We start from the raw sequence: 16,871 nt of genomic DNA, 5'->3' as shown, positions 1-16,871 counted from the left end.
ACAGACTGTCAAATTACAGCGGGAAGGCAGGGAAATATTGGGGGAGAGGGGAAGAGATCAACCAAAGTACTTGTATGCATGCATATAAGCACAACAAATGGACACAAGATACTGGGGGAGTGGGATGAGGGCATGTGACAGGGGGTATGGGATGCTGGAGGAAGGTCAATGGGGGGAAAGGACATATATGTACTACTATATGTAATCTATATGTAATCTATATATAATACTTTAAACAATAATAAAAATTACATATTGTTGTTTTTTTACTTATTTTACAGTGTAAAATTTTTATGTTCCAAATTAGCCAACTAGACTCAGTTTAGATTACCCCAATTTTGTTAGCAACATCCAAGGCATCATGGTCAGGAGCCAGTTGAACAAACGCCTTCTTCTCTACATCAGGCTTGATCAAGGTGTCATCCTTGGCCATGTCAATGTCATAGAACTTCTTCACAGACTGTTTGATCTGGTACTTGTTCGCCTTGACATAACAATTAACACAAGTGCTTGGTAGTTAGGAGGAACTTGGTGACAGCATGGGGGTCAAGCTTGCTTCTCCTGGGGACACTCTTCAGAGGATAGTTATGTTGCCTTCAGAGCCGCAATGTCTCCAGCAGATGGAAGGTGGGTGATATACGAATCTTTTTTGTGTGTGGCTGTGGACACCTTTCAGTACTGCTTTCTTGGCCTTCAAAAACTTTGCTTTAGCTTCAGGAGAGGCAGGGCTTTCTTCTTCGCTTTCAACATCATCTTCATGAAAAGCCATCTTCTCTACTCAATTTTTTTAAAGCCCTTGACCAGAATGGAACACAGGACCCTTCAGTCCACAAGCCAACAATCTATCCACTGAGCCAAACAGGCTAGGACTCTACTCACTTATTTTTTTTATACATTCTTCTTTGGATTTTCTGTAGCTTCTTCCAGCCTTTTTTGAAGAAATCAGAACTTGAAATAATTTTATAAGTTCAGAGATATCCTTGTTTTGTGTAAAAATGAAAATGTTTGGGTTTTCTTACCCAAATATAGACTTTTCTATTCCTCAGCACTTTTTCGGCCTTCCCTCATTTTGGTAGTCCCTCAGATGGGGGTGTGCTCAAAGTCTTGAATGAGCTCTAATGGGGTTAATTCAAATGATAGGCTAGAACAAGAACACATAACCAGAGTAAGGTTTTTGATTTATGTTTCCTGCTTTCTCTATAGTGACCAATCATTTAAATGCCCCAACGAAGTGGTCTTCCAGATTTTTTTCATTACTTCTTTACTAAATCCTAATACTTTAAAAGTGATAGCACAATTTTCACCAGAATAATTTCTATATTTCTGTATAGCTTCAATCTGCCGTCTACATACTTTGTTTACACTAATAAAAAATTGAAGGAAGAAAGATGCCCTTCTTTCAAACCAGTAGCCTAAGATCCTTTAATGGCTTTTGTAAAATCATAATATAGTTAGTTTCCTGGGTAACCATAACTCTATGTGGAAAGTTCCCATCCTCTTTTCTTTCTATAATGAATCAACCTTTAACATGCAATGAAAATTCTCAAATATGTGGGCGCTGACTTTGTTTAAAGCACTTGTAATTCTATGTAAACAGGCTTTTCCAGCACAGCCAGTTTGGCTCAGTGGTTGAGAGTCAACCCATGAACCAAGAGGTTACCAGTTTGATTCCCAGTCAGGGCACATGTCCATGTTGTGGGCTCAATCCCCAGTAGAGGGTGTGCAAGAGGCAGCCAATTAATGTGTTTCTATAAAATCAATAAAAACGTATTTTTTAAAGAGAGGATTTTCCATTTACAAATTTTTGTATTTTTAAACACATCTCATACGCTCAAAAATGTTTTGAAAAGAGCTCCACAATTTTATCACATGAGAAGAGGAATGGTAAATTTGTAAATAACATTTAAGGTTATCCTCAGAAAACACCATCAACTGTTCCATTTAAATTTTATTTGTAAGAAAGATCATACTTTTGCTGTTGTTGTTAATCCTCACCCAAGGGTATTTTTTCTATTGATTTTTAGGGAGAGTAAAATGAAGGGGGATTGATTTTTAGGCAGAGATTAAAAAAAAAAGAGAGAGAGAGAAAGAAGCATCAATGTGAGAGAGACACATCAATTGGCTGCCTCCTGCATGCATCCTGGGATGAACCTGCAACCCTTGACCAGAACTGAACCTGGGACACTTCAATCCATTGGCGGATGCTCTATTTACTAACTCAAACCAGCTAGGGCTCATTATGTATTTTCTAAGAATAGAATATTCTATTACATAACCACAGTACAGTTATTAACTTTATTAGTTTAACATTAATAAGAAGCTTTGATCTACTCTATCTTCCATAGCCCAATTTTATTAATTAACCAATAATAGTCTTTTCTAGCACTTTTTTATTTATTTAGCACAGAATACAGACTAGGATCATGTATTTCATTTAACTGTCATGTCTCTTTAGTCTGTAACGTTACTCTTTCTTTGATGACATGAAGATTTTATTGTAGAAGAATATAGCTTTCCTTTCTTTTGTTTTAAAGGGATATTTCTAAATTGTAGCTTGTCTAATATTTTCTCATGTTTAGATTCGTATTATGCATTCCTGGCTAGAAAAAGCATACATAATTGATGCTGTATGCTTCTTGGTGCATAAGGTTGTCAGGCACAGGATAGCTATCTGCCTCCCCATTTGCCCCCTGTGGATGATGTAAATTTTGTTCACCCAATCAAAATTTTTTCTTATTTTTCCAATTTACAGTTACTATTTTTCTTTAAAAACAAATAAGCAACCCATAGAGAGACACTTTGAGAACAATTTAAATATTCTTATCCTCATGAAAATTTCCTCTGTTTTAGCTTTATTGATAATTCCTGCCTAAACCAATCTTAGCCTTGATGGTTGAAAAATGATGATTTTCCAACCCCAGTGTTCCCTCCACATTCAATACTCAAACTCCCTTATCTTTCAAAACAGCTTTATTGGCTGTTCTCTCTAAATGAGGATGCTAGTGTAACACATTGCAGTCAAAATGAGCTTGCTTGTCTGAATAGGGAAAATAAAGAGCCTGATAATAGCATAAACTAGATGGGGACACTGACCCAGCATAGACATGGAAGGGATGTAACTAACAGAATCCCGAGCAAAGCCTTGTGGCAATCAGAAACTGCAATTCACAGGGATTTTTGGCATTATATAATTGAACTGGAGTGCTAGGACAGAAACAGATGGGCACCCCAGAGGTCCTTGTACAACTGACAAAACTCCTGGTTTAAAAACTGACTTTATCTACCAAAATCAAGAGTCATAACCTTTCATGCAATGACCAGATCTGAGTTTATTTATAGACTTAAAGCAACATAAATAAAGAGGAGGCCAGATACCATTAAAGAAGAACACCAAAAATATGTATGCATTTTTTACTTCACTTTTCTTCACTGAACCTGCAGCCATTTTACCTGGGGAAAGGGAAATACCTCAAATTTGGGAGAATAGTAAATCTTAATTCTGAATTAACACTAATTTCAGCACAGCCAGAACACTATAGTCATCAGTCATACTTTTAGGATCAATAATGACAAGATGTAAGTACAGTTTTGATCTTAGTCAGTCTCACCATAAGCCCAATGAAACCACCAAACCAAACCCAGTGGAACTATCTTCAGTACCTGATAATTGAAATGCACATCCTCCACAAATGACAGAAAGAGGGCTTTTAAGAGTATGTAAGAAAAGATCAAGTAGAAACTCCTTTTGCTCCATATCCCTAACAAGAAAGCAATACTGCCTCCCTCATAGAATTACAGACATAAATGTTACCATCAATGCCTTGAAAGACCGCTGTACTAATGACTTAATTCATATCCGACTACCTTTATGATCATTAATTGTACACCAATTCTAATCGTGGCTAATGTTATAGATATGATCTCAGAATCACTTGGCAAGTAGCTATGGATCTAATGAAAGCACTCTCTCTATGTATCAATCAGGACTGGGACTAGGGTAGGTAAGTGAAGCACTCACCTCAACATTTAAGGGATTTCCAAAAAACTAAGTAACCAAAATAATACTTTAAAGCAGTACTTTATAAAACTAAAATTAATACAAAAAAATAGCAAAGTGTTAAATAGAGACAGAAACAACAACAGAGAACACCAGAAGCAGAACACAGTGGATATCTTGCCATAGTGGATATCAACTCTTCAGCCATATGCCACTAATTTCCAGGGAATCTTGAACATCTCAGAATTTCACAGGATATCATTATGCAAGATTATGCAAGTCTACCATTGATAATATCATGTTTACAGAAAATGGAAAGCAAAAATTAACAGGTACATCAGATGTAGAAAATGGGTGCTAGTTCTCCAGAAAATACAGGGGCATGCTGATACTTCAGTAAAATTTTGGTGGGAGTCAGGTATGTCCACTGATCTGAGACATACTGGATATCTCTTCCAAAATGAATGAAAGTTTGCCGCATCTTGGGTTCCCAACCAATAAATGGGCTTCAATAGATGTTGAAGGTAACATATATCACATTTGACTTTCTATTTACTGGTCTGCAAAGCTGTAATAGTCTATTTTTGAGAAGGCCCAGATCAAGAGATGATGCTCCCTCTGGTCCAGGCTGTAGTGAGAGTAATAATACCACCTGGTCCTTATCAACCAATAAACCCATTAGTACCAAAATATTTGTGGAAGATTGGAATTGACAGTTTATGGAAAGTCCATACAGAAGAATCACTGCAAGAAGCCCCTGGAACTCTGGAACCAACACATACTCCCTTAAGGAAGTAATTTTTCTCCTTTAAAGCCAGTTTCTGCCCTGTCTGGTTTGGCTCAGTAGATAGAGTGTTGGCCTGTGGACTGAAAGGTCCTAGGTTCAATTCCAGTCAAGGGCACATGACAGGTTGCAGGATCGATCCCCAGTAGGGGGCATGCAGGAGTCAGCCAATCAATTATGCTCTCTTATCATTGATGTTTCTGTATCTCTCTCTCCCTTCCTCTCTGAAATAAAAAATGAACAAAAACAATTGCTGTCTCACTTCAAGTTTCTGGTTGAGATTGAATTTCTAATGTAGAACTTCAAGTAACTATGTAACCCAAATTGTCCATCATCAATTGGGTGTGGAGAGCTGTCTAACTATAAATTTAGTTGTGCCCTGGAGCATTTCATTTTTAATGGAAGCTGTACATTTGGAATGTGGCCTGAGCATAGAAGTTCTAACATACCTACTACTACAAAATAGCTGTTCTTCTAACTACTCACATCCACAACCTCATGGGAGTTCAAGGCTTGTTTATAACTGGTTCTGCATAATATACCTGCAGCCAATAAAAAATGAACTGTTATAACATTATAACCCAAAAATCTATCCCTGAAGTACAGTGAATAAGTAAAATCCTCCCAGTGGGCAGAACTTCAAGGAGTACAGCTTCCAATCCACTTTGCCTTTTGGCCTTTAGACCAGGATTCATATCAGAGGTCAACAAATATTTTCTCTAAAGGCTCATATAGTAAATATTTTAATTGTACAGGCTATTGTCTGTGTTGCAACTGCTCAATTCTACCCTTGTAATGAAAAACCAACCATCCTATATAATAAAGAGGTAATATGCAATTGACCATCACTCCAACACACAAGATGGCCACTCCCATGTGGTCAAAGATGGCCGCCACAAAATGGTCTGCAGGGGAGGGCAGTTGTGGGCGATCAGGCCAGAAGGGGAGGGCAGTTATGGGGGTACCAGGCCTGCAGAGGAGGGCAGTTGGGGGGGACCAGGCCTGCATGGGAGGGCAGTTGGGAGGGACCAGGTCTGTAGGGGAGGGCAGTTGGGGGCAACCCGGCCAGCAGGGGAGGGCAGTTAGGGATGACCAGGCCTGCAGGAGAAGGGAGTTATGTGACCAGACCAGCAGAGGAGGGCAGTTGGGGTTGACCAGGCCTGCAGGAAGGACAGTTGAGGGGGACCAGGCTGGCAGGGGAAGGCAGTTGGGGGGCACCAGGCCTGCAGGAGAGGGCATTTAGGGGTGATCAGGTCATCAGAGGAGGGAAGTTGAGGGGGACCCAGGCCTGCAGAGAAGGGCAGTTGTGGACAATCAGGCCAGCAGGGAAGGACAGTTATGGACGATGAGGTCAGCAGGGGAGGGAAGTTAGGGGTAATTGGGCCAGCAGGGGAACAGTTAGGCATCAATCAGGCTGGCAGGGGAGTGATTAGGGAACAATCAGGCAAGCAGGCAGTCAAGTGGTTGGGATCCAGAAATCTTGGATTGTGAGAAGGATGTCCCAGATTGGAGAGGATGCAGGCTGGGCTGAGGGACACACACACACACACACACACACACACACACACGCCCATGCATGAATTTTGGGCACAGGGCCTCTAGTAGATAAATAGTATATAAATATATTGGTGTGGCTGTGTTCCATAAAACTTTATTTACAGAGGCAAGAAACAAACTGGAGTTTGACAAACTCTTATAATGTTATACCAGCTCATTGGCAGAAGCTAATGGTTTGGTCAGGTGGTATGGATTTGGTAGAAGTGAAAGTGGAAATTAAACTCTTAATTTGGGGCCCACAGAATCATAAGTGGCCTGAAGATAGAACAATATAATATTATATAATACTGGTTTCTTTAATAATCTTAGATATTTTATATGTTATACTTAAAATATTACTCTGAAATAGGGCCTATAAACTTTGCCAGAGCATCAAAGCCTTTAAAAGATAAAAATGTCAAGAATGTCTGAGAATGGGCCTGCATAGTGAGAATGTTCATATCTCAGGTATAACACTTCCCAGAAGTGCCAGGGAGAGAAAATTCAGAAACAGTTTCTATTCTAGTGAGGGAAATTGCTATCTCATCCATAACAGAAGTGGTCCAGTGCAATCAACCTGCCATATGATTATGGCTAGTCACCTCAAAATACGGTATGTTAGGTGGAACTCAGAGTTTGTTGTTGCTGCTGTTAATTGGAAATAATAATAGCAGTTTTCTACATGAAATCTGTGAATGTTAGAGTCATGTAACCAAAACAATCATGAGATGTTTCACAATTTACATAGCTATTTTCATCTGTTTTTTTTCCAGCTTTACTTCTTTTAATTGTTAACATATTTTTGCATCTCTGAAAACATAAGTATGTGCTCCAATATCATGTTGTATGCAACTTTACCTTTAAGAGGCAAAGGAAAAACCCCAGTCCTACTCTTGTGTATCTCTTTTACTCTCACACTACTACCACACTCACAACACTTCTGACATGAAATGGAAGGTCCCCCACCAAGAAATTCTCTATGATATTAGCTCAGTGTTCTAGAAATTTAACTCAATTCTGACACTATCTACCAGAAAATAGCATCAGACACAACAGGTTGGGGGCTTAGTTCTGCAAGACTGATTCTTTCTTCAGATGACAATTGCAAGTCCAGGTTATCATCAATGCCTCTAACCCATCCGTTTTAAATTAGAGGTTCCCAAGACCCCTTTCTCGGGTTCAATTAATTTACTAGAGTGGCTCATGAAGTCAGGGAAACAGGTATTTATGTTACCAGTTTATTAAAGGATATGATAAAGGCTAGAGATGAACAACCAAATGAAGAGATAGATTGGGTGAGGTCTGAGACGATATTGAATTTAGGAGCTTCTGCCCCCATGTAGTTGGGATGTGTCCCTCACCAGGTATATGGATATGTTCCCCAACCTGAAATATCCCTGGATCCCACACTAGTTTAAATTTTATGGTGATTTCATCACATAGGCATGATCAATTATTAACTCCATTTCTAGTGCCTCTCCCCCTTCTGGAGAATGAAGAGTAAGACTGAAAATCCAAGCTTCCAATAATGGCTTGCTCTTTCTGGTGGCCACCCCCATCCAAGAGCCCCCAACAGTCACCTCATTAGAACAAAAGACATTGTTGTCACCCAGGACATTTCTAGTGGCTTAGGGGCTCTGTTTCAGGAATCAAAGACCAAATATTAGAACAGAAGACACTCCTTGTGTTTTTATTAGTTAAGACACATGTGTCAAACACGAGGCCCGCGGGCCAAATCCGTCCCGCCAGGCCTTGCAATGTGGCCTGCACCGCGCTGTCATCACTGCACTCCGCTGCGTTTCCATCACAATGACAGTTTATGACTGTTCAGTAAACCATTCGGCCCATGATTTAGGCTGGATTTTAGATTTTGGCCCCTTCTCTGATTGAGTTCGACACCCCTAAGTTAAGACATCACAAAGATTTTAGTAGTCCTGTGCCAGAAACTGGGGACTATAACCAATATATATTTTCTATTATTTCACAGCAAGCATGCATCTTCTTTTTTAAAATATATTTTATTGCTTTTCTACAGAGAGGAAGGGAGAGAGATAGAGAGCTAGAAACATCGATGAGTGTCTGACTGTCTGACCAGTCGCTATGACACACACTGACCACCAGGAGGCAGATGCTCAATGCAGGAGCTACCATGACGCACAGAGAATGGCACCATGGACCTGGTACCCATAAAGCAACACTTGGCTTCCCCCAATTGGGAGACAGGCTCTGCCTCCACTCCAGAGCAATAGCCTACCAAGTCACAGCCAACAGTGCCGAGATCCCATGGTGCAAAATGTGGCCACAGCCTAGCCCAGCCTAGAAATGGTCGCTGTGGGCACCAGGTAATGACATCACATAGCAATGCCCAGCTTCCTCTCCTTAGCAACTAGCCTCCTTAGAGTTTCTTCAGCCCAGGAACATGACTTGCTTTATAGCCATGTGGAAACATTTTACACTTTAACCAAATGTTTGTGAAGCATTTTCCCATACCTCATCTCATTTGATCTTTACAAAAGTCCTGGAGTAGGTAGATAGGAGACTTAGTGGAATCCTATTTTCTTTTCAATTGAGATTTAGAAAGCTTATAAATTTGACTCACTGAAAAGTAAGAAATGGTGGACTTTGAAAATGACTTCAGGTTTTCTCACTGTACAGAATATAGTCAAACACTGCTGCAGTTAAATATTTTATCCTTTGTTCTCCCTGCATGATCCACAATAATAATCTGCTTCATGTTGATATTTACTACTGTGTTCTGACAATTACCTAAAAGAGAAGTTGGGGCAGTTTACTGGGCTGGAAAAGTTTAGTTAAGTCAGAAAGCAGGTCTAATTAAGCAAGTTTATCTACACTAATAAAAGAAAAACATGCAAATTGACCAACAGTGCTACACCCACAAGCCAATCAGGAGCAAGTTTGCAAATTAACCCAACAAAGATGGCCACAGAGCTGGAGCAAGCAGGAGGCTTGGGTTGCTCCTGTTGATGGAGGAAGCCAAACTTCCTGCCTGCCCTGGCCTCCACTCAAGGCTACACAGTTTTAATTATAGAAGATAAATAAATTCCAGATAAATGCTTCCAGCTGGCCCTGGCCTCTGCTCAAGTAGGTACTGAAAAAATTTTTTAAAAAGGAGGGGCTGGGAGCCTGGATTGCCAGGGGGTGTGGCCAGCCTGAAAACAGCCCTCAGCTCCTCACTCAGACTGGCCACAATCCCATGGGGTGAGGGTCCCCACTGGGGGTTGTCCAGCTTGCAAACAGTCATCAGCCCCTCACCCAGGTTGGACAGGCACCCCAGCAGGACCTCCCACCCTGAAGGGGCAGTGGCCAACCTGAAAATGGCCCTCAGCCCCTCACCCAGGCTTGCCACACACCCTAGCAGGACCCTCACCCCATGGGTCATGGCCAGTCTGTAAACCACCACAGGCTCCCCTCCCAGGCTGCCCCATGCCCCAAAAGAACCCCCACTCTGATCAGGGACACCCTTCAGGGCAAACCAGCTGGCCCCCACCCATGCACCAGGCCTCTATCTATACTAATAAAAGGGTAATATTCTAATTCGATTGGGAGACCTTCCAGAAGACCTTCCAGATGTTCTTCTGGACAAAGCCATGGTGGTGGGGCCAAGGTAGAGGCAGCTAGAGGCCAAGAGTGGAGAGCAGTTGTCGGTGATCAGGCCAGGATGGGACGGTAGTTGTGGGTGATCAGGCTATTGGGGGGCAGGGCCATTGGGGGTAAGCAAACCAGCAGGGGCCAGTTTGGGATGAGCAGGCCATCAGAGGGGGTCAGTTGGAGGTGATCAGGACAGCAGGAGGGGCAGTTTGGAGTGAGCAGGCCAGCAGGGGAGTAGTTGGGGATGAGCAGACTGGTGGAGGGGCATTTGGGGGAGAGCTGGCCAGCAAGCAGAGTGGTTAGGGGCAATCAGGCAGGCAGGCAGGTGAGCAGTTAGGAGCCAGCAGTCCCAGTTTGCAAGAGGGATGACCAACTGCCAGTTTAGGCTCGATCCCTCTAAACCGGCAATAGGATATACTTCGAGGGGTCCCAGATTACAGAGGGTGAAAGCTGGGCTGAGGGACACCCCCCAGTGCATGAATTTTGTGCACCAGGCCTCTAGTCTATATTTACAAAGGTCTCACTGGCGCCACTCACACATGTGTGTTAATCTGTAATTGTTTATCATGAATTTGGTTGATTATAGAGAAAGGGTGAATAGCATTATTAAAATATTTCATCTAATTAATTTCCTTTCAATGTGCATAAATTCATGCACTGGGCCACAAGTAGATTATAATATAGTTTTGTACTGAGTTATATGTACTCCCATACTGTATACCTTAAAAAAGATTCTTTGCTCCCTGAGGACATAGCAATGCTATTCAAAAAGTAGTCTATGTACTGTTTGTTGACAATTCACACCTAGATAAGTACAGGTATTAAGATCACCCTTATGTTCATAGCAGCATTAGCCAAGACCTAGAAATAGCCCAAGTGCCCATCAGCAGATGAGTGGATAAAATGAAATAAAAAGCTGTGGCACAACATTGGAGCAGAGAAAATCTCTTCAATAAATGGTGCTGCTGGGAAAATTAGACAGGTACATGCAAAAAAATGAAATGAAATCACCAACTTACACCATACACAAGAATAAATTCAAAATGGATAAAAAGTTAAATATAAGATTTGAAACCATAAAAGTCTTAGAAAAAAATATAGGCAGCAAAATCTCAGACATCTCTCATAGAAATAAATATGTTTATTGATACATTTCCTAAGACAATAGAAACTAAGGACAAAATAAACAAATGTGACTACATGAAAATAGAAAGCTTCTGCACTGCAAAAGAAACCCTCAACAAAGTAACAAGAAAGCCTATTATATGGGAAAACATATTTGCCAATGATACATTTGATAAGGAGTTAATCTCCAAAATATATAGGAAATACATGCAACATAACAAAAGGAAGACAAACAATCCAATTTAAAAAATGGGCAAAGAACCTAAATAGACACTTCTCCAAAGTAGACATACTGAAGGCCAGGAGACATATGAAAAAATGCTCAAAGTCACTAATCATCCGAGAGATGCAAATCAAAATGTCAATGAGATACCATCTCACACTTGTCAGAATGGCTATCATCAACAAATCAACAAAAGACAAGTGCTGGCGAGAATATAGAGAAAGGGAACCCTCGTGCACTGCTGGTGGGAATGCAGACTGTTGAAATCACTGTGGAAAACAGTATGGAGTTTTCTCAAAAAAAAATAAAAATAAAAATGGACTTCCCATTTGACCCAGTGATCCCACTTCTAGAATATATCCCAAGAAACTAGAAACATTAATCAGAAGGGATATATGCACCCCTATGTTCATAGCAGCACAATTTACCATAGCTAAGATTTGGAAACAGCCTAAGTGACCATCAGCAGTGGAGTGGATTAAAAAACTGGGGTACGTCTACACAATAGAATATTATGCTGCAGTAAAATGAAGGAATTCCTACCAGTTGCAACAACATCGATAGAACTGGAGAGCATTATGCTAAGTGAAATAAGCCAGTCAAAGAAAGATAAATATCACATGATCTCACTCATCTATGGGAAATAATGAACATAAACTGATGAACAAAAACGGATCCAGAGACAGGGAAGCATTGATCAGACCGTTACACCTCAGAGGGAAGGTAGGGGAGGGTGGAGGTAAGGGGGAGAGATCAACCAAAGGACTTGTATGCCTACATATAAGCCTAACCAGTGGGCACAGAAAACGAGGGGGGGGAGGTTGAGGGCATGAGTGGGGGGGAGGTAATGGGCTGGAGGACAAAAATGTAATACTGTAAAATTAAAGAAATAAAAATGAAAAAATTACTAATAGTTTTATATTTTTAAAATATATTTTATTGATTTTTCACAGAGTGGAAGAGAGAGGGATAGAGAGTCAGAAACATCTATCAGCTGCCTCTTGCACACCCCCTACCGGGGATGTGCCCGCAACCAAGGTACATGCCCTTGACTGGAATCAAACCCGGGACCTTTCAGTCCGCAGGCCGACGCTCTATCCACTGAGCCAAACCGGTCCAGGCTACTAATAGTTTTATATCCATTGATTCAAACCCTGCCCCAGCTGGTTTGACTCAATGTATATAGAGCGTCAGCCTGTGGACTGAAGGGTCCCAGGTTTGATTCCTGCCAGGGGCACATGCCGGGATTGTGGGCTCAATCTCCAGTAAAGAGAGGCAGCTAATCAATGACTCTCTCATCATTGATGTTTTCATCTGTCCCTCTCCCTTCCTCTATGAAATAAATAAAAATGTATTTTTTTAAAAAGAAAAAGTATTGGCCCACTGCAGATTGGAAATTTTTAGAAAAGTTCTTCATTGCACATTTTGAAAAGCACTGTTTTTATACTACATTTTTATAGATATGAAGCTTTTAAGTTTCAATTTGAAGCCAGTCTTCATGGTTTAATTAGAAAGAGTGAAATACAAGTGACTATATGATAAAAGATTACTAGTAAAATAAGAAGAATGATAATAAATAGAAAAACCATTTATGTAAATTGCCAATACACACCAGTAACATCATAGACATATTAAGATATTTTAGCTCAATTTATTTAAAATAATAAACAAATAATAATTTGTAACATCTCTTGGTTCTAACGTGAATTATTTTCTTTACAAACAAGAAAAAGGAATTTCATATTTGGATTTTGCCCACAGAATAAATTTGTTATTGTGAAACTATCATTTTTTTTATATACACAACTTTTCTTTTTTAAATATGTTTTTTAAAATTGATTTTAGAGAGAAAGGAAGGAAGAGGGGTAGAGAGAGAGAAATATTGATGTGAGAGATATACATCAATCAGTTGTTTCCTATTGAACCCACAACCTGAGCATGTGCACTGACCAGGTATCAAACTGGTATCAACCAACTGAGCCACATCAGTCAGAGCTACACAAGTTTTCTTTGAAAGATACTTTGTAAAATCCTTTTCTCACTTATAACTTTTTAAATACATTTTTAAATAATATATTTTACTAGTTTAACTTCTGTTTTTCATAGTCTGATGCTGTCTCTTAAATATATGACTGATTTGCAATAAGATTATTTTAATATTGTATTTCATGCATGTAACCTAGAATGAATAAAATTCAGAAAACTGATCTGTCTCACACAAAAAATGAATAAGGATTATGTCTAATAACTTTATTATTATTCAACGTGTATTAGACACCTGTGTGTCAGGTACTCAAAGATAGGCCATGGTATAAAAAATGTAATTTTAACTTTATCAAAACCAAATATCTTCTTTTTTTATTTTAAATCTTTGTTGTTGAAAGTATTACATATGTTCCCATTTCCTCCATTGACCTCTCCCATCCCATCTTCTCCCCCACCTCAGGCATTCACCACCCTATAATCTGTGTCCATGGAATATATGCATTTGAGTTCATTGATTGATCTCTTCCTCCCAACCACCCTCCCCCGCCTTCCCTCTGAGGTTTGACAGTCTGTTTGATGCTTCTATAATAACTGAATGGGATGATCCAGGTAGAGTACTTAATCCAGTGCTTGGCTGATATAAAGTATGGTGATGTATTGAAAAAGTGAAGAAATCCAGTGTTGGAGCATAAAAATGAAGGTTACCTTCTCACTTTGCTTCTTACCATCTTCTAACCTTGGGAAAGTGAATTAGCCTATGTAAGCTTCAGCTTAGATATATAAAATGGGGATAATAATGGAACCTACTTGATAGCGTAAACATGACAACTAGATGAGATGATACCTATAAAACATTTGGCATAATGCCTGAGACATTCAGTATTGAAACTTTATGTGATTTAATGTCAATTCATAATAAACTAGTTTTTGAAAATTCAATAGCTTATTTTAATTGTAGACTTTCTGAAGAGTTCTAGAAATAGACACCTTTTGGATTTGTCTAAAAGTTTTAAAATCTGAGTATACAAAGAATTGAAATCAGGACCTTGAAGAGATATTTGCACTCCCATGTTCACTGCATCACCTATCACAATAGCTAAGATGTGAAAACAACCTAACTGTCTATCAACACATGAATGTAATATGCTAAGTGAAATAAGCCAGTCACAGAAGGATAAACTCTGTATGATACCACTGCTATGAGTTATATAACAGTTAAACACATGGAAGCACAGAATAAAATGGTAGTAACCAGGGGCTTGGGTGAGGGGGAAAGATCTGTGCTGCTATTCAATGGGTCTAAAGTTTCAATATATATGATGATTAAGTTCTAGAGATATTATATACATCATTGTAACTGTAATCAACTATACAGTATTATAAGTAGTGGGCAAAAGTAGGTTTACAGTTTACAGCACAAAAAACAGAGAGTTTATTATTGTACTAGAGGCCCAGTGAACAAAATTCAATCGGCAATCTGGGCCAACCAAGGCCTTCCTTCCAGCTGCCCACCAGGGCTTCCCTTCTCCAGCTGCCAGCCGGGGCCTTCCTTCATTCTTCGCCAACCCCTGGTGGTCAGCACACATCATAGCAAGTGATAGAACTCTGGTCTCCTGGTCAAACTCTCACTGGGGTACTTTGCATATTAGCCTTTTATATGTATACATTACTAGAGGCCCAGTGCATGAAATTTGTGCACTGGAAAGGGTCTCTCAGCCTGGCCTGTGCCCTCTTGCAGTCCAGGACCCCTTGGGAGATGTCCACCTGCTGGCTTAGGACATCCCTCTCACAACCCAGGATCCCTCACTCGTTACAGCCCACCTCCTTGCTCTTTACAGTTCAGCTCGCTGCTTTTTAGTGCTGCCACTGCGCTTGCCAGTCTTCAGCCGGCTTCTGGCAGAGTGGCGCTTCCCCTGTGGGAGTGCACTGACCACTCAATGCAGGAGCTTTCCCCTGGTCATCAGTGTGCTCCTACAGGAAGAGTGCTGCTCAGCCAGAAGCAGGGCTCATGTCTGACAAGTATAGCAGCAGCAGCATCAGGAGCCTCTCCCAACTCAGCTGCAGCACTACCAAGCAGTGGCAGTAGGTGCAGTGGGCCAGGATGAGCACAAGTGGTGCCATGCCTCAGTCCTGGCTCCTCCCTGACTGCCTGCTGCATGATGCACTGCTACATCCTTCGGGATCAGGCCTCAACTGGCAGTTGAACATCCCTCTCACAATCTGGGGCCCCTTGGGGGCCTAAACTGGTAGTTGGACATCCCCTGAGAGGTCCCAGATTGCGAGAGGGCACAGGTGAGCTGAGGGACACCCCATCCTTCCAATGCATGAATTTTGTGCACTGGGCCTCTAGTATACATGAAAATTACAAGTTGTATGTGATAGACTGCATAAAAATAATGTGGTGGAAATGATTTTTTTTCTTTCTCTTTTGCCATTTAATTAATATACTTACATTACTTTGCAGTGAAAGAAAAATTAATAAAATGTAAAAATAAAAATAGGGGATTTTTTATTCCTTTTCTGATTCATGGACCAGTAATTGAGAAATATATCAATTCAATCTCTAAAGGCCATTTCAGTTCTGAAATTTTTGATTCTGCAAAACAGACAATAGTTTCCCTGTTGGTGTGTTAATACCCCTTGTAGGTTAAAAAACCTTCCAAGGATACATGGCTGAAAATTCAATCAGAAGCTAAAAAGGACTCAAGTCAAATAAATATACAAGTGCAGGGATTGCAGGATTCACTGAATCCCCTGTATCATCCCTGACAGATGCTCATCTGGCCTCTGCCCAAGTTCTTACAATGATAGGGAGGTCACTGCTTTTCCAATTAGGCCATGCCATTGCTGCAAGGCAATTGTAGTTAAGAATCTTTAGTATAATTAGCTGAATTCTGCTTCTCCTTATTATAACCATGGTTCCCTTTGGAAAAACCCAAAATAAAGTTATTACTGAATTCATATGGCTCCCTTTTAAACATATGAAGCCTTTTCTCTTCAGGTCAAATGTTTAATTCCTGAAATTATTCCTTATTTTTTATTGTTTCCATAGATCCTCTATTCATGCTTGCCTGTTCATTCCCTACTCTCTCAGTATGCTTAAAAATATGGTACAAAATATCCAGGTATAAACTGAACAAAGCAAATTACTGTGGGACAATTGCCACAATTAGTCGAATACAAAGCTAAGCACTAAATATTATTATTGCTCCTAAATTCTTTCTGAGGCCTTTTGCACATATTATTTTTATTCTTTTAATCATCATGCATTATCATTAGTCATATTTCATAAATAAGAAAACTGAGATACAGAGAAGTAACTTGCCTATGATCACACCCAAGGCTTTCTCTTAACCAGCTGCAAATATGCATTTTTTGAATACATGTTTAATAAATTATTAAATGAAAGATTTATATATTTATATTTTCAGTAAATATTTTATCAGTCCTAATCCTGGCACATAGAGAATTATCAGGTTACTGAAATCCCCAGATAGTTTTAATATAAACACCCTTTAACTTTCATCCCAAACTGCCTTAGCCTTCATCTATTTAATCTCAATGAAAAAAGGTATATTTCTCTTTAGTACATTTCACCTTGTTTTTGGCTC

General features: G+C 40.0%; 1 pseudogene; it reads right to left on the bottom strand.

Moving 5' to 3' along the window:
- Positions 1 to 322: 322 nt before the first annotated feature.
- Positions 323 to 769, bottom strand: LOC123652576 (annotated as a pseudogene).
- Between the last annotated feature and the right edge of the window lie 16,102 nt (positions 770 to 16,871).

The sequence above is a fragment of the Pipistrellus kuhlii genome, unplaced genomic scaffold, assembly GCF_014108245.1.
Source record: "Pipistrellus kuhlii isolate mPipKuh1 unplaced genomic scaffold, mPipKuh1.p scaffold_m20_p_19, whole genome shotgun sequence".
Taxonomy (NCBI): domain Eukaryota; kingdom Metazoa; phylum Chordata; class Mammalia; order Chiroptera; family Vespertilionidae; genus Pipistrellus; species Pipistrellus kuhlii.
The sequence above is the reverse complement of the archived record's forward strand: the minus strand, read 5'-3'. Positions and strand labels throughout refer to the sequence as shown.